The sequence below is a fragment of the Ochotona princeps genome, chromosome 7 (assembly GCF_030435755.1).
Source record: "Ochotona princeps isolate mOchPri1 chromosome 7, mOchPri1.hap1, whole genome shotgun sequence".
Lineage (NCBI taxonomy): Eukaryota > Metazoa > Chordata > Mammalia > Lagomorpha > Ochotonidae > Ochotona > Ochotona princeps.
Genome location: NC_080838.1, coordinates 26668099 through 26687675, shown reverse-complemented (window position 1 = coordinate 26687675; position 19577 = coordinate 26668099).

Genomic DNA, 19577 nt, shown 5'->3' with positions numbered 1-19577 from the left:
AATTGTTAAAAATACCTAGAGTAATTCATTTATGCACATTCTTCATTAAAATCTACCAAAATAGCTCTTGTCAGATTGGAAGGTTTAGAAAGATTACATTTAACCACAAGTCTAAAAATAACGTTTTTATTTTGGGTGTAATGAGCAATTACGCCACATATTCAATGCAATTTGAAGCTTATAAGCTACTGGTTTTACATGACACTGAAAACAGGTATGCTATTCCCAATATTTCATTAACCTACATTAAAATATGTATTGGGAACCAATTATGTAAAGTACATAAAGTTACTCTGATGTCCAAAATTTTCCCAATTTCAGTCACTTGAGAATGATGTACTTAAAAATAAATCAGTCATTGGGTTTGTAAGACAGTACTAGTTGACACTGGTCTTCTGCTTTGGGCCTGAAAATCTGAAGGGCCGACTACATCTGAAGTGATACAACCAACAGCATATGACACCAAGAAAGCTGACCCCAAACAGCCACTTGTCCTCCTGCTTTCATCCTCCTCCTTCTTTATCCCATACACACACACACACACACACACACACACACACAACCAACACAAATCACAAAGAGTCCATCAAAGCACTAGTATGTTTTGGATGATCATTTAGCCTCAGTTTGGATCAGTTGGAACGCAAACATCCCACATATAAGTGCCTGGATTTAATACCCAGCTCTGCCCATTATTAATGTGGACCTTAAGAGGCAGTGATGATGGCTCAGGCTGGATTCATTTTTGGCTTCATACTCCAGCCTTGTGAACATTTGATACATGAATCATTAACAAGAAGCTCACCCATTTTTTCAAAAAGTAAATTAAAAATCATTACCCTTTGATGCAAATATATGTCATTTTCCCTCTCAAGTCATTTGGATGTTTCTACAGCAAATGAAAACAGATCATTGGGGAGTACCTTCCAGATTACATGGTTTCATCATGCTAAAGAAAAATATTACCATTTTGCTCACTTTTTTATGGCGTTCTGTGAAGACTATGCAATTAAGCTATCAAACTGTACTTAATTAACAAAAGCTAATTCTCTTAAACCTTAGTATAGAGCAAAGTAAGCCTTCTTTCTTTTCCAACTCTATCTTTTTGTTTCTAATTTCTTCTGTTCTTTATGTACCATTTCCTTTCTTCTGTCATCATTTCCTTTCACTATCCCCTTGGTTCCATCACATAGGTAAGCCTTCTCTCTCTAGCAGAGGGAGCTCATATTACATACACACTGTCACCCGTGAGTCTCAAGGGCCCAAAGTCTTTATCAATACTGAAAATCAGTCACATTTGCAAAACAGTATCACAAATGTAAACAGCACATATAAGGGTATCACAAGGTTCTGATAAATTAATTTTTTAAAAAAAGAAACATATTACTGTGATACTCTCTTAATACACAAATTCTGTTACATTTACTTGCTTATTAAGATTATGCTGAGCACCAAGTCACAGAAGATGAGACTAAGTAAAATTGATAGATACAAAATTTAAATTAATGGTATTAAATTATGGAAAATACAGAATGCCAAATTGTTAGCTTCTATTTACTTTCTCTTCCTTTTTTTCTACATTCTGTTTTTTACATTTTTTTCTACATACTGTTTCTACATTCTGAAACAATTCTGAGATGTGAGACTGCACCATGTCTTAGGCAGGGAAGACTCAGCTCCTACAGAGCACAAATAGTGCAAATGATGAGGGGAGGGCGAACAGAATGGAGCTAATGACACTGCACTAAGGATGAGGTCTCCACAGGCGCTGTTAAGGAGCTTACCCTGACAGCCATGCGATGCTATTAAAGGTTTCCATGGCAGGAATGGGTTGCTCAGTTAGATTTGCATTTTAGAGACATGGAGCCTGGATGGAGGGGATCAAATAGAAGCTGCCTTCATACTCAGCACTAGAGACACTGAAGGTAGAAGTAATGGCAAGCAATGCACTTACAGAAAGTAGCAAAACTTCAGGTGTCTGGGGACAAATCCAGGCTAATATGTAGGTGCTAAAATCACTAAGCATTTATTAGCTATAAAGAGGTAAGAATATTTTGATACATCTTGCTTTGAAATACAGAGATATGCTGCACTTTTCTGATGATCTTCTAGACTATATGGTTGGCCTCCATGCAATTTCCTTAAGCATTGCTGCTCCATCTACTTTCTGCCTGCCAGTCACTTCTCAAAATATTTATTTGCAAGCAGGCATTTGACCTATGTGTTAAGACAGGAGTTGGGACAGAGACCTGGATTGTGTTCCCACCTCCTAGCTTCAGCATGATCTAGTCCTGGCACTTGCAAGCATTTGGGAATGAACCAGCATGTAAGAGTCTCTCTCTCTCTCTCTCTCTCTCTCTCTCTTTCTCTTTCTCTCTCGCTCGCTCGCTTGCTCCCCTCTTAAAATGAATAAATGAAAAAATTAAAAATCTTTTTTGCTCATTTGAAGTTAGCGTTGTGGCATAACAGGTTAAACTACTACCTCTAGCCTCTAAAGCCAGCATCCCATAAGGGAGTTGGTTAAATTTCCAGTTGCTCCACTTCTGTTCCAGATCTCTGCTAATGTACCCGAGAAATACCAAGGAAAATTCATCCACATGAGACACCATGTGAAGCTTCTGGGTCCTGAGTCCTGGCTTCAGCCTGGCACAACCCTAGCAACTATGGCTATTTAGGGAATGAACCAAGGGATAGACAAATGGAACATTCTCTCTCTCTCTTTCTGTTCTTCAAATAAATAAAATATTTTAAATATATATGTATGTAAAAAGGTGTGTCTATGTGTGTATATATACATGTACTTGTTCAAATTTTTTCTTCTCATTTCCCTCATTATATCCTTACTTCATTATCTATATTATTACCTAATTCTCACTTTAACATTTGCCTGGAGGGCGGGGAGAGACATGTACAAATGAATACACTTTCTCTGCCATATTACACTTCAGCCTAGGCAGTCAGTGAAAATTTGTTAATTTAAGACTGAGCCCTGATGTAACATTTTGACTTGCTGATGGAAAATTACATCTATTTCTTGGCAGGTACGGTTGACTAAAACTATTTCAGTATGTATTTTGCTTTCAAATTTGGGTTTCAGTAGTATGATTATTATGAATACTATAGACCAGATCAAATAAAAGGAAAATATTTATTATTAGAGGCAAAATATTTCATCCACATTTATTTCCTTCCATTTATTTTGTTGGTTCACTTCACTGAATTTAAGCAGGAACAGCAGTCTGCTCATTTCCATTTCAGACTAGTGTCAATGTCCACTTCAGAGCACTTCTCATTTCCTCTAAAAAAGGCTTTGGCAAGCCTAGGGATCATAGTTAGTGACCACATGCAATGGAAAGGGCAACAGGAACATCCAAGGGGACAAGGAACAGCTGGAAATCATTGAGAGAAGCAATAGAAATGAAAGCATAAGGTGTAGAGAAGTAACATGACTAATGCTTGATATCCAATGTCACAAAACATTCCGGAAGTTCTGAGTTGTCTGTTCCCAAGTAACAGCCTTGCAAATCTATGTCCTTTATCTACTTTACATCGTCTCTGGAATAGAGTATCATGCATACATAGGAACTAAATCAAAAATAGTTAGCAGTCAGAGCAAAGACAAAAACCATTCTGTAAAAAAAAAAAAAAATGGAGGTTACTTTGGACAATAAAATGGCTCTGACAAGATACTTCACTGATTTGGTGTTTTGACTTTTGACACTCAGTTTCAGAACTCAGGTCCAGACCAGTTGGAAACCATTAGTCTCCTTATCCCAGACCATTGGTTCACAAATTCTTGCAGTTTAACTACTATCTAGCCTAATTCTCCACCATTTTATGAAATTGCCTCTCCTATTTCTTGGTATCTCCAACAACAACAGACTCATATTTGCCAAGACACAGTAGCTTCCTGTCAGATACCACCAAAGGAAAATAATGGCACCATGAATATTCACATAGGAAAAGATGAATTTTGTGTTCATGGATAAAGTTATTCTGTAAGCACATCAGAAACCACATCCTGTTCCGAATACTCACTCCACGCCAACCCCAGTGTCCTGCTGGCATCACAAAGCTACTAGCAATATACTAGTGGAACACAAGAAAGAGGTCAGGGTGAAAAGTAGATGATATTTTCCCACCAAATTTTAAGAACTCCTTCTGTGGAGGGGCAAGAAAGACATTTCAGACTCCTAATATAGCTTGAATTTGCTTTGGTGACTCCTGAAACAAAGAAAGGACTTCTGTGGGTAACAGAGGAATTTGTATGGTGTAATTATGTTGATCAAATGGAAATTGTACCTGATGAATTAGCAGCCAGCCTCCAAATCCCTAAACAGAAAAATCTTAAAACCATTTATGGCAAACAGCATATACTTCTAGACAAATCCACATACATTTGTGTGCTCACCTGAGGGAAGGACATAAATTCTACGATTATGTATCAGACATGCCAGCACTATTTCAGTAGGGAGAACGCATAACAAGATCAATGTGTGATTCTTTATCTTGCCCTGTTAACTCATAATCATCACAATAACTTCAATGTTGTTTCCTTAAAAAAATTAACCTCCTCTTACTTCTCTAGAACTTTGGCATGAATGAAAGGTGAGTTTAATGTTTGTTAAATATCTACAAGCTGTCTGTATCAATGTGCGCCAAGTTTTGTTAATGAATTACATTACTTGGATAATTATTATGATAATTCCTTGAGGCAAATAATACTAGTATATTATTGCCACTTAACAAAAGTGGAAACAATGCTCAGACACATTTGGTAACTTACTAAGTCCCATAACCAACAAATGACACAATTAGAATTTGAACTCTGGTTAACTATCACTACATCACATTGTTTTATCTGAACTATATTACTGAAAACAGTTCTTTTTTAGTTTTCCAGTTGCTTTCCCTAACTTCATTCATGAAATGCTGTATGCTTCCTAATAATTTATCTTTATTTCATAAATTCATTGGGCACCCATGTTTATTATCCACACAGCCCACAAGACCTTAACCTCTTTGATGACAGAGACCATCTGCTTTTCTGTATCCCAAGGACTTGGCACAGAAGAGTAGGAATTTAGTAAATTCTTGTTGGAGTTAAAGACTAAGTAGGGATGTCTGCGGGTGACATGGATCTATCCCCACTTCTCTGTAATGCCATGCTTATCATCCCTCAGCAGTCTGACTTCCATCACTTGACAATCTTGAGCACGACCTCAGTCTTTTTCACCTACTCATCACCCCAGCTACATTAGCACAAGGTGTCTCTTTCCCCAAGAATAATCCTGTCCATGATGAAATGCTGACTCTACTTTGTATCTGGATCCACACAACTTATTTTCTATTCCATCAATTTAATGCCATTTAATGCAATTTAAATTTATTTTTGCCATATAATTCACCATTATCAGTGTATGGATTATTTTCCATCACCTCCAAGCTAGAAGTCTCTTATGTTACAATTGGTTATCTCCTCCCCTGTGCAAAAAAACAACAAACCATAGCCTTCATTCTATACCAAGTAGGTCCTTAAACATGCCTTAAATGTGTGTGAAATTAATAAATATCAGGAAGCATGAGAAGGCTCCAGTGCAAGATTAAAAATAAATTATAAATACAATCTTTGTTCAAAAAGGTTGTGAATATGAAATGAAACCAGAGGACTTTATTCAGAGAGACTGGTGACTTAATTTCAACTTCTGCTTTTACCTGAAAAAACTAGTAACCCCAGAAATATGTGAGAAAAAGGTGTGTTGAGGAAGCAATTGCCACCTTTATTCTTTACCAATCAGGGATTCACACTGCTTCCACAGACTCCAAGAGAGGAATATCACTAATGAATGACATTCCCTTATAGCCTTTCTTCCTCTTTCCTCTAAAACTCTGTCTTGCTCACTATGATGAAGATATAGAACAGAAGCAAAAAGAGATTACCAATGGGACTTCCAGATCACTCTGGATGTCACTGCATGGAAAATACACAAGTACATCATTATTTCATCATTCTCATCCACCTGCAGAAAAAATTCTAGTCACCCAACACCTCTTGATTCAGTTGCCAATAAACAAAAGCTGAACACATTATTTCAAGCTAAATGGAGCCTGAAAGATTTAGTTGGGCCAGTATCTCTTAATACAATCATCTATGTCTGAATTTTCCAAAAGTAATAAACAACTAGGGGAACTTCTTGAGATTCAGAAAGATCTAGACAAGGTCACGATGGATGGTTTCAGAGATCAGGTCCTGAAGAGCTTGCTTGCAGACAGTGGCAATTATCCCTCAGTCTCAATAGTTACAGAGATCCTTCAGTGATCAGCTTCATGTATGCAACAAGACTTATATTGCTGACTGCCACTAGGAAAACAGAGAAGGCCCCAGAACTCACCAACATAGTATAAATAAAATAATAACGCCTTCATGGTTCTAACTGTCTACACATTCTCAGTTAGGTGGCACCTATGTTATTTTATTCAGCATGTGGTTTCAATTGTGACAACAATGCACATTTGTTCAAGAGCATGCCAGTTGCTAACTTCACTTCACACCATGTTTAAACATGCTACGACCTGTAACTTCCTTTTTAGGGGTCAAGAGTTTGGCATGTGCCTGCTATGTTATGGTCGGTATAATCTTCTAGATTATCCAAAGTATGGAACCAGAATCTTTGATGTCAAAAAAAAAGCCTCTGTATATATCATAAATATGCAATGTACATATACTGAACAAGAATAAAGGCATAAAGTGAAAAAAGTACAAACAACCCATTGGCATTAAATAACCTTTCCCTTGCTGATTCCAGACTGACTGACACAAAACAACATTAAGATTTGCTCTCTTCAAAATACAAAAGCCAAGTTCGCCACCTTTCTCTGTTGTTCACTGAGAGACTTCTTTCCTCACACTAAAGGATTACATTGCACTTCAGAATTTCACAGCAAAATTTGATACCACTTGGTATTTATCGAAACATTTATGTTCACAGCTTTCAGTATTTCAACATCCATGATTTATTGTTCCTTCATCTCCTTGTTTTCAGCTATTGCCCCTTTAAGAGAACATAAAAAGTTCAAAGGAATTCATTGATCTTACCCCAAAGAGCATCACCTTCTTTTCAGTTATTAGGGATTTTTATGTTGTAACAGAACATTATGGTGTGACTTCCCTAAACCCCAAGACTATAAATCATATGCAAAGTTCTGTTCTTGTTATGAAAACAGTTTATGATAGCTTCTGTCAATTAAAGGTTCACTTTCTGACTCCTGAAAAAAAAATCCTTGGTAAAAGTGTGTTTCCTTTACACTAACTTGTTCTTCTTCATCTCTGCTTCCCTTATGATTGAGTGAATACCACTAATTTCAAAGTGTAAGATCTGCATTCAGAGTCGAGCCACACAATTCATTAGTCATGTTAGGTAATTCAACACATCAAGATATTCCATGACTCAACTTCCTCGCATATTAAATAATACTAATAATTCTTGCTCTGAGTAAGAGACTAAAAATGAAATTTGATTGATATTAAAACAGTAAGGGTGTCAATGTAACTGTTCATTAAATCATAAACAAAAGAGTCAAAAAGGTCAAAGTACGAGCAAATTTATTTCTTGTGACTACCAAGGAAAGAAAAAAAAAGAATGAAAGAATAAAACCAATTGGAAAAAGGGAAAATATGGAAATACTATATACAAGAATAACCTAAATTTATATTTAGAGATGCCTCTATTTTGTAGCATAGTAAAAAGTAGGTCTTCCCAGTCTTCCTCCAGCACAACACATAAGCATCATGCTACAGTCAAAATGCTTGCTGTGCTCAGTGGACCTCTACACATTCTGTTATCAGAGGAGGCTTACCAGCATGACAAGCCTCTTGATGATTGGCTAAGAATGTCTTCTGGATTTCAGCACCAAATCAAAATGTGCCCAATATTAACACACTAAAAGTTCACTCAGCACCACTGTTCATCCCTTCCAAACATTCTCAGTCACCAAATTACATCTTTTAGTGATTCACTCCCTCAAGTTAATACCCCTTTGGATAAGCATTACATCTCAGCAGAACTAGCCCAGAGGAATCCAAACTCAAATCCAACTTATTCTTTCATTTTTATCCCATCAAATCAATTTGAACAGAAATCAAGATTTTTTTTAGGAAAGCGCTTACTCCTATTTCTCTAATTAATTGTTTTTATATATTTACTAATTTAAATATTACATTCAAAAAATAAACTTTGTCTCAGACACTAAACAGACACTATCTCAAGAAATTCAGAGGGATAAAGGCATAGGCATAAAGCACACAGCACATGAGGCACGGCACTTACATTTGCACTTGGGACCCCTGCTTCCCAGATCAAAGTACCTGATTCAAGTCCCAGGTACTCCACTTTCCATGCACTTTCCTGCCAGGGCACATCCTGGGACACAGCATATTGACACTCAGGCACTTGGATTTTGCCACCCACATGGGATAGCCTTTTGAACTTCTCACTGTTAACACTTGAGAAGTAAACAGAATAGATAAGATTTCTCTCTCTCTTTCTCTCTCTCTCTCTCTCTTTCTCTTTCTTAAATAAACTGTTAAAATAAACATACAAAATTCAGAGAAGATGATAACAATTGGCTTTGTATTTTTAGGCCTATAATCCTTATGGGGGGCACATTTTATGGAAAAACTAGCAGTCAGGGTAGAAACCTTGTTTCCAACCACACCTTGTCTGTCACCACAAACAAATCTGACTGGTTTCATAGTTGCTCAGTTTCTGTGGTATATCTGAAACTACAGATCTAGTTCACACTCATCTCAACGTTCTAGTATAGAGCTTCCAACAAGACACTCCTACTTGGATGTTCTGCAGCCTTTTAAATTTAAAATGCTTGAAACCAAATGTCATTTCCCACTTACTACCTCTTCAGCCTCAAATCTGTTCCTTCACTTGAATGCTCCAAGGTGTATAACAGAGCTTAAAAAACAGAATCCTAACATTGCTTCTATGTCCCGTGTCTTTTTTTCATCTAATCAAGAAATGCATCCTATCAAATCTACCTTCAAATATCTGAAATCCTATGCTTTTTAAATGATTATTCACATTAGCCAAGTCATGGAAACAATTTAACTGCTCAAACAATTTGACAACAGAGTGGATAAAAGAAAATAAGGTTTACAGTTATTGAGCCTTGAAAAAGAAGGAAGTCGGCCACATGGGGCAACACAGATGAATGTGTAGCATATTCTGCTCAGCAAAGTAAGACAGTGAAGAACATAGGTTGCATTAAAACAGTTGAACTCATAGACACAGAAAACAAAACAGTTGATGCTCAGGAGCTAGCAGGAAGAGAAATAATATGTTTATAAGGCTACCTTCATGCAAAATACAAGGTCAATAGATATACAGGTATACATGCATGCATATATATCCATCTAGAGGAACTGTATAATAGAGAATATATCATTCTGAGAAGTGAAGATGCATTGCAGTATGCATCTTACTCCCAAATAAAAGATGGACTCCCAGTGAAACTATTAAATAGAGTTTGACAAAAGGTTGCTGGACTTACTGCCATTGTCTATATCCATAATGTCATGATACACTTAAATAGCAGAATTATGGATTTGTGACTATTTCTGAAGGTCTATACCATTGCAATATATAGGGCCAAGCAGTGGGGAAAGAGGAATTGGGAAGAAGGTGATCAGAAATCCCTGAGCCTACAAAACTGTATTATAAAAAAGAAAAAAGAAAGTTATTGATTATTGAGTTTTAATGATCTGTGCAGCAAAATGCTCAGAGTTAATTTCACTATTTCACACCTTAAAAACTTAGACTTTTTAAAGATTTATTTCTATTGGAAAGGCAGATACACAGAGAGAAGGAGAGACAAAGAGAAATATCTTCTATCTACTGGTTCATTCCACAAGTGGCCGCAATGGCCAGATCCAAGTTAATCTGAAGCCAGTAATCAGGAGCTTCTTCCAGGTCTCCCACAACGGTGCAGGGTCCCAAGACCTTGTACTCTAGTACTCTTTGTACTCTTTGCACTCTTGTACTCTAGTACTTTACCAGGGCACAAGCAGTTTTTTGAAATAAGAGTAGCAAATCCAGCAAAGAGAGTGAGCTGGAAATACAAAGACAGTTTGCTGCCAAAGAAAAGCAAATAATTTTTAAGCATTTGAAAGGTGCTCAATCTCTGCCTTTATAAGAGAAATGTAAAGAACACAATCATTTGTCTATCAGATTGGCAAAACAGTAAAATCACAACATAGTCTTTATTTAAGGCTGGGATAAACAGGTGTTAACATTTATTGTTGGTGAAAAAGCACTATAAAAGAAAATTTGGCGATATTTGGCAAAATTACATATGCTTCTACTCTTTGATCTAATAATAACAATGATAGGACTCCAATCCAAAAATATGCTCTTATAAAAGGCATACGCACAAGTCTATTTATGATCGTTCTAATTGCATGGGAAAAAGAACTAGAAACAACACACATGTTCATCAACAAGTGGTTGGTTGAAAAAAAACAAGGCACAAATCCAATCCTAATAAAGGAGGATGGGTGGGCGAATATAAATAATAAACCAGATAGACAAAATGCTGTAGAATAGCTTAATTTTTAAGAATGAAAATAGGTTTATATATATATATGTGTGTGTGTATATATAGAGAGACAGAGAGTACAATTTTGTAGGCTTTTGCCTCTCAGAAATGAAACTAAGGCATAAAATATTTAAATGATCATCAACAAAGGATGAGAATAAACAGGGTAGAAGAGCCATGGATAAAAGTCAGATTTATTTATTTATTTATTTATTTATTTATTTATTTTAATTTCATTTTATGACACAGTTTCATAGGCTCTGGGATTTCCCCAACCCCTCCCCAAACCCTCCCCGCATGTTGGATTCCTCCACATTGTTATAGTACAGTTCTTATCCAGTCATGATTCCCTCATTGCGAGCATACACCATGCTCTTATTGTCCAGATAAATTCAACAGTTTCCTTGGAAGACCATCTCTGTTCTGAAAGTAGAGCTGGCAGAATATCATCCTCTCCAATGAAAAGCCACAATATAACATCAACAACAATTTACAACAATATGGAGTTAACTGACAAGGCATTGAGTTACCAATATGTTAGAAAATGCAAGCTCTTAACCACATCCTGTGACTACTTCATTGACATTTCAATTTTAGTTTATACACAATCAGCTGCTCTACACCTTACAATGGATATAGGGTACTATTCAGCTGTCTTGTGTCTATTTTCATTTTTATATTTAGCAGTTTAGAGTACTGAAGCATGATTTTTACTGAACTTGGTGAATTTTAGGATAGTCTGAATAGTCTTATAACTCTAACAAGACATATGTTAACAATTGAGGTGCAGAACAGCTTTAGGAGGGATGTGCAGAGAAATCTTCAATATTAGTGAGGAGTAACTAATCTTTGTGTCCTACTTAGTAAGGTATATGTGAGTCCAAGCTGAATGTTTCCTGTCTGTTCTAAGCTTTCCTTATTGTTCTCTGTCTATCTAATCTATTTTTTTCGGTGGGAGGGCTCCAGAGTGACCCGGATGGTCATTGCAAGAGAGGGTGGGGATCCAGAGTAGGAACTCAGTAAGGAACAGATGTCAGATTTATTTATGAATAGCTTATTTCATAGATTTTGCTCTAGAATCACACAATTCTTTTATATAACTATGAAATAATTTAAATTTACAGAAGCCAGTTCTTAAAAACCATAAACAAAATGAATGCATATACATATATGCTTTATGAAATAACCACACAGAGAGCCTAGCTAAATCTGATCACATCTGTAAATCCAGATTTCAGTTTCCTGGACTTACTAGCAATAAAAAGGAGCAAGGATATGTTAAATATGCATCATCCAAATGCAAATTAAAGGAAACCTCAGGACAAACAATCAACAGCTTCAATAAAGATTGAAATGAAAAAGAAAACTGAAAAAATTAATGAAACATGATTGAGCAGCTACAGTGTATGCATGACGTCACTGAATCCTCAATAACGTGTGTATGTGTATATATACGTATATATACACACATACATGAAAATTCAAAAAAATATATTATTGGAAACATTTGCATTAAAAAGGAATTAGTATTTCTAGGTGTAATACTTAAGTTTCACAAATAAAAGATCTATACATAATAGACACATAAATATTTATAGGTAAATATTTGCAGAAATGATATCTGAGATTTGTTTCCAAATATTGCAGTATAGAAATGTGATGACTACCAGGTGTGAACACAAACCACAAGAGGGACTGAACACATGTGAGAACTATGGAATCTAGCAAAGATACATATATCAGTTTAGTTTTTCTTATTCACTCTTCTTTCTATAAAAGAGAGCTTTAAATACAATTGCTGGCTATTGTGTATTTTCGCATGCAATTCAACAAACTAATAAAGAGATATGTGAACACACAATATATAGTAAAGGAATAAAAATTAGGGAGAATCAAGATGGCAGAATAGGGTAAGGACATGTTTAGAAGACGGAAAAACATTTAATCAGGATGAAGTAGAGAGGACATATCCCAGGAAATAGGAAAGGACAGAACAACAGCAGAGGGGTACCTGGAGATTGACAGACACAGGAAAGCAGCGAAAACAATGGTGTGGTATTTCAGTGACTGATACTCCAGCAGCATTCAGCTAACAGCAATCTGAACTCCACCAGCAGCCGGAACTCCACCAGCAACCAGGTGGGAAGGGACTTTGACTGGGAGCTTGGGAGGTAAACCCAGACAAAGAACTATCTGTCCTGCTAGTCCATTTGATTTGACCAGGAGCAGAGACAGAGCAGCAGATCCCAGACAGACAGTACAAGAACAGGGTGGATTTCACAGCCCAGTCAGCCCCCTAGAGCTGAATTGGGCGCCATTTTGCCTAAAGAGGCAAAGGCAAGGGAAAGGACTCAGCATGAACTGAGCTGGGAGTGAACTCATTTCTGACTCAGTGAACTGAAACAACGTAGCATTCTACAGGTTCCACCTGAGACACATTTGGGTAGCCTTAAGACCTGATGACCAGCAGGTCAGGAACACTAGTAGTGGTATGTCAGGCACTACTTTGTACACCGTGGCAATTGCTTTAGGCTTGTAGGGGACAACAGTGAACTACACATGTGTTGAGCTCACGAGAACTCACTGAGTTCCATGGATAGCACTGGTCCTGCAGGAAAATAATACCGACTGTGGCATTGTACCGGTCAAAATAGGTCCGTGTGGCACCCAGACCTAATGTCCAACAGGTTCCGGCAAGATTAGCACCATCAACAACCCAGCTATTTAGGACACCTGGTGTCTCTTTAATCCTGGAACCTGCTCCAACCGGAAGTGGGAGAAAGGTTGCAGAGTCAACGGTGCAGCCTCAGCATGGTATCACAGGAGGTGGAGAGTGGTGAGCCAGGAGCCGGGGCTGTGGAGACCATGGTGGAATTCTAACATAAGAACCCAGACCTGGAACTCGCTGGAGGTTGTGGCACAAGTGGCTGCAATCAGAGAGCTGGGTACCAACTACAATAAGTAAAATCGCATTGTAGACCTGTGGGTGACACAGCTTAGAAACCTGCCACAAGAAGACGACTCTGCTAACCAGAAGTATAATGACCAAGCACAAAAGAAGAGACAAAAGCACAATGAATATTACTGAAAACTCCCTGCAAAGGAGCAAAACCTTCTGCCAGCCTCAGAGTTAACTGAGGAAGACATCGAGAAAATGGGGGACACAGAATTCATAAAACTCATCTTAAAGCTTCTGATCAACAGTGAGAAGCACATACAAGAGTTCAAAGAATTTAAGGAAGCAATAAAGCAAATCAAGGCTGATATATCAGAAATTAAGAACACAGTAGAGCAAATTAAATGTACAGTGGAGAGTCTCCAAAATAGAATGAAGCAAGCAGAAGAAAGAATCTCAGAATTGGAAGATATTTCCTGTCACCAGGGGAAAGCAAACAAAAAGCTGGAAGCAGAGCAGGATCAGGCCAAAAAAAAATTATTCAAGAACTGAAAGACACTATGAAGAGGCCAAATATAAGAGTTATGGGAGTCCCAGAAGGTGCAGAGAGAAACTGGTTTTACAGATATATTTAATGAAATACTAAAGGAAAAGTTCCCTAATCTGGAGAAAGAATTGGGAAACAAGATCCAGGAGGAACACAAAACTCTCAACAGGCTTGATCAAAAGCGATCTTCACCATGACACATGATCATAAAGCTCTCCTCAACTGAACATAAGGAAAAGATCCTTAAATGTGCACATGAAAAAAATCAATTGACATATAAAGGAATATCAATTAAACTCACAGGAGACCTCTCACAGGAAACTCTACAGTCAAGAAGAGAATGGAGTGACACATTCCAGATTCTAAAACAAAAAAATTGTCGGCCTAGAATAACATATCCAGCAAAGCTTTCCTTTGTCTTTGACAATGAAATAAAATTCTTCCACAGTAAAGAAAAGGTAAAAGAATATGCCTCTACTAAGCCTGCCCTACAAATGATACTTCAAGATGTTCTCTTGACAGAGAAGAGGAATAGCACCAAACAAAACCAAAGTCTAACGGGAAGAACATCCCAGTAAAATGACAACAGAAAACTAAATCAATGAACAACCCATTCCTAAAATGACAAAACCAAAGTACCATCCACACATATTAACCCCGAATGTAAATGGCTTAAGCTAAATCAAATGTCATAGATTAGTAAACTGGATTAAAAAAACAAAGCCCATCTATTTATTGTCTAGAAGAGACACACTTCACCAACAAAAATCAGCAGAAACTATATCGCATGGGTTTTGCTGTTTTCTGTTGGTTTCATCTCTTCAATCGCATTTATTTTTAACATGTTGACTGCTCAATACCATGTCAATTAATTCCATAACGATGTTAATTGTTGCAGATGGTATATTAGTGCTTTTATTTGACCGGGAAGATACCCTGCTGACTCTGCCCTCAGACCAGAGAGGGTCTACCCAATAAGTAGTTGGACTTGTCTGGACTATGGGATGTTGGACTCTATGCTTGGCAAATACTTGCAGGGAGGGAATTTCAACTGAACTTGAACTATGGTTATGCAGCGGGGTGGAGGAACCCACCATGGGGGGAGGGTGGGGGGAGAATCCCAGATTCTATGTAATTACACCACAATGTAATTAATGAATAAATTTAATAAAAAAAAAAGAAAGGAGAAAAAAAACACTTCTGAATAAATCATTCAATGACTCCTAGATCATACAGTAGCATCAATTTCTTCAAGAAGGTTCTTGATTTTCATTTCTTCAGCTACACGTTAGTCATTTTGTAGCATGTATTTAACTTCATGGTGTTGTTAATTTCTTTTTCTCCCTGATGTTGATTTTGTTTTATGGCTTTTCATTTGAGGGGATGTACAGTAGCTGTGAAATGGAGATTAACATCCAGATGTGAAGACACAATGTAGTATGCATTTCGAATTCCAGACAAAGATGGATTTACAATGAAACTGTTCACTATATCTTGACATTAGGATGCTGGACTCCACGAGTTATTCCACTTGACTATAAATCTACTAGAGTGATCACAAAAGAAATGTGTTAAACCACACAGCCCTCAGCATACCTACTAAAGTTTCTTCAGGAATCTTGTAAATTTAATTCTATAATTAACATTCAACACCTACTCCCTCACCCCCAAAACAGTGACTCTGTTCAAACAGTGACTCTGTTCAAACAGTATTTAATTTGATTCTTTTTTTAATACCTTTTTTGTTCTTCTTCTTCTTTAAGATTTATTTATTTCTATTGGAAAGCCAGATATACAGAGAGGAGGAGAGACAAACAGGAAGACTTGTATCTGGTGATTCACTCCCCAAGTGATTACAACAACTGGAGCCAAACTGATCTGAAGCCAGGAGCCAAGAGCTTCTTCTGGGTCTCCCACGCGGGTGCAAGGTCCCAAGGCTTTGGGTTTTCCTCTACTGCTTTCCCAGGCCACAAGCAGGGAGAAAGATGGGAAGTGGGGCCGCCAACATTAGAACTGGCACCCAAATGGGATCCCGGCATATGCAAGGCAAGGATTTCAGCTGCTAGCTAATATGCCAGGTCCTAATTTGATTCTTAAATAAAGCTTCACTCCAGGGATTTTGTAGAAATTTCCAGTGACACTTATACCCAGACCTTGCCCTCTAGATTGCATTCCGATCCCAAATTTAGCATTTTATTACAGGTTATGTTAGAACATTTGACTGGCTCAAATTCTGTCACCTCTCTTGTGTTCAGTTTTCAATTTTCATCGAAAATAGTTCCATTTAGGCCAAAAACAAAGCGAAAGACATAAGGGATTAGACTGAGGGAGAAACTTTTTGCATCATCTATTATCACAAAGAGTTTTTTGGTGACAGTCTGAGGTCTTCAATATCTTTAAAAAGAAGCCTTTGAGCACAGATTAACACAACTTTACAATGCCTTCCCTTGGCACTTTTTCTTCTCCCTTTCTTTTCTGTATCTTCTGTCCTAGCACAACATCTAAAAGTAGCTCATTAAACTATATAGTTTGTAAGCAATAACACATCAATTCAGCACAATACGACACAACCTTTGAAAACACCAGTAAATGTCACCAGGCTGTAGCAGGGAAAAGGCTGATAAAATAAGAAAGAAGCGTAAGATCTAACATAATATGATAGACTTCTATTTTGACTTGTTTAAACTTAGTTGTAGAATAAATTATGGGAGGAGGAACAGATATTCATAAAATAAATGATGGGAGGGCATACAGCTAAATGCTAACTCTGCATAGCAATAGGGGAATTAATCCTTGTCTTCTCAATAATGTCCATTGGTTCAGCAACAGAAAAAAATACATACTGAGGGTAAGTTTGCTATGAAAGATCATCCAGATTTAAGTACAGAAATTTTAAAGGGAGACAGGACGAGGAGTAAATACATTTAAATTACATTTGAAAGTACATAAACATATTGTCTCACGAATTAGGATATTATAATGAGAAACTTTCCGAATTCATAATTAAGGTGCTCTTGGAGGATGCCAACTCTATCCTCAGCTTGACTGATGTTTAAAACATAAGGCTGAGTTAATCCAGATATCTGCATTCCAAATATTTGACGCTGGAATTAATCTTGAAATCACTGTGGATCAATGCTTTCTTAAGCATTTGGCTGAAATAAATAATTTTTTGAAGGATAACATGAGACTACGCAGACCATCCATTCCTCTGATGCAATTTGTTTTTGTATGAAAATAGAAAAATCAGAAAAGTTCACAACTGGACAACATTATACAGTCTACAATTCTAACTCAATTTGTCTATCCAAAGCCTTCCTCTGCTCCACTCAAATTTTGTGGACTGAATTGCTCTTGAATTGAAAGACGCACTGTATGGCTTTAGTAAGTATATGTTTCTTCAAGTAACACAATGCATGAAGGCTCACTAAAGAATGTTATCTCTGGCCCAGTGCAGCAGCCTAGTGGCTAAAGTACTCACCTTGCTTCCCATCCAGCTCCCTGCCTGTGGCCTAGGAAAGCAGTTGAGGACAACCCAAAGCCTTGGGACCATGCACCCAAGTGGGAGACCCAGAAGAAGCTCCTGGCTCCTGGCTTTGGATCAGCTAAGCTCTGGCCATTGCAGTCACTTGGGGAGTGACTCAACAGACAAATCTTCCTCTCTGCCTCTCCTCTATGTATAAATGACTTTGCAATAAAAAAAAAAAATCTTAAAAAATAACAGAATGTTATCTCCAGGATTAATATTGGAATTCACACTTTCCTCAATGATTTGCTTTGTTTTATTTTCTTTAATTTTCTGGGCCTTGAATTGTACTATGTTCCCCATCATAGTTGATGCACACTACACAGGTACAGTGTTGAGTGTAGTGTGATTTCAAAGTGAAAATGAGGTATGCCACTGGAAATTTTTTTAAAAAGGAAAAAAGGAAGAGTGCAAGTGCAGAATGCAGGCTGAAGGAAGTTAGGGTAGGAAATCTCACTGCGCACCTAAATTTGCATTGTGAAATCTGTGAAAATTTGTTCACTTTATATAAATAGCATGTTATCTAAAAAAAAACAGCAGGCAAACCTAGTATAACTCAGTCTTCCCTCAAAAAAAAAAAAAGAAAAAAAAAGAAATGCAATAGGTCTCACTTCCTATCTATCTTCTGTTATCTATTATCTTCATTATGAGTTTGTGTAGGTGTTTTTTGTTTGTTTGTTTTGGTTTGGGGTTTTTTTGAGGTTTATTTATTTACATGAAAGGCAGAGTATGTCTCTGACATACAGCATGTGTCCAACTAAGGTCAGTTGTTCCACCACGTTATATTATAGCAACATCACCAAATGAACACATAAAAGTAAATAAAAACTCAATCACTGGAATAACCATGACTACAATCTTCCCTGTGTACCCTAAATCCAAGTCACTTCCTGCAGAATAGAGGCAAACCATGAAAATTTTCTAAGCAAAGGAGTCACTGAACTTGATACAGCTAATTTTTAATACACATGCTGTGGAAAAGTTTCATACCTTCCATGAAGATGTTTGATATATATAAAACTTTGGTATGGTGAAAATAGCATTCAGTTTTAAGCAGCTTAGATACCATCCAAATGCTGATTGCTAACAGGTATCATTATCACATATCAGTGATGCTGCTTGTGCCCGAGACTTGCTTTTCTTACGGGTGCCTTCTAGTGTTCATGCTATGAGGATTTAACAAAGTAGTCTAATAGAACCTGCTACAGACACATTCAGCAAATTCAAATCCCCTCACTCTCCTTTCCTTCCCTCACCAAATATAGCCTGATAAAAGCATCACAGATTATGTATATGTAGAAAGACAAATGCATTCAGAATGTACCACCAACAAACTATTTCTATTTCCTTCTACAATTTACATCACTAATCGCAAATGATCCTTCTCTTCTTTCTTAGCTCCCATTTTTGGTATCTTAGATGAAGGGATGAAGAAACAGGGTATATACAAATGTAGACAGGAAGGGGGAAAAAGAAAAAAAATCTTGCTATGTTACTTAAAAGGGAGGGCAGGTGGAGGATACATACAATAACTGTGGGAAAAGAACCAAATAATCATTCAGAACATTATGCAGTGCTCACTTCAGTGCCATCATTCTTAACAACTGTAAGATTGGTGGTCTGCAGTGGTGATCAGCTTGTTACAAATGCACTGTGCTTTAGAGTCCATACTATCTGTAAAATAAAGCCCATGAAACCAGTCAGAAAGAATATAGATTTAAGGAATCAGTGGCTCCATGGCTAACAAAACCAGAGCCTGAGTGCAGCCATCTAGTGTGCTGGGAGCATTGCAACAGGCACCCCCAAACAGTGCTGCAACCCATACAGCCACTCCTGAGTGTTAACTGCACTTCATGATGAAGACAACTGCACTTGGGTGGCACATCACAAGCAAAGTTTTTCCATATCTGCTGAACTCTGTTCTTTTTAATCCCCTCCCCTCCTTCATGAAGAATAAAAAAAGCAAATACTGACCCTTGAGACCTCTGTCCCAGACAATCTAT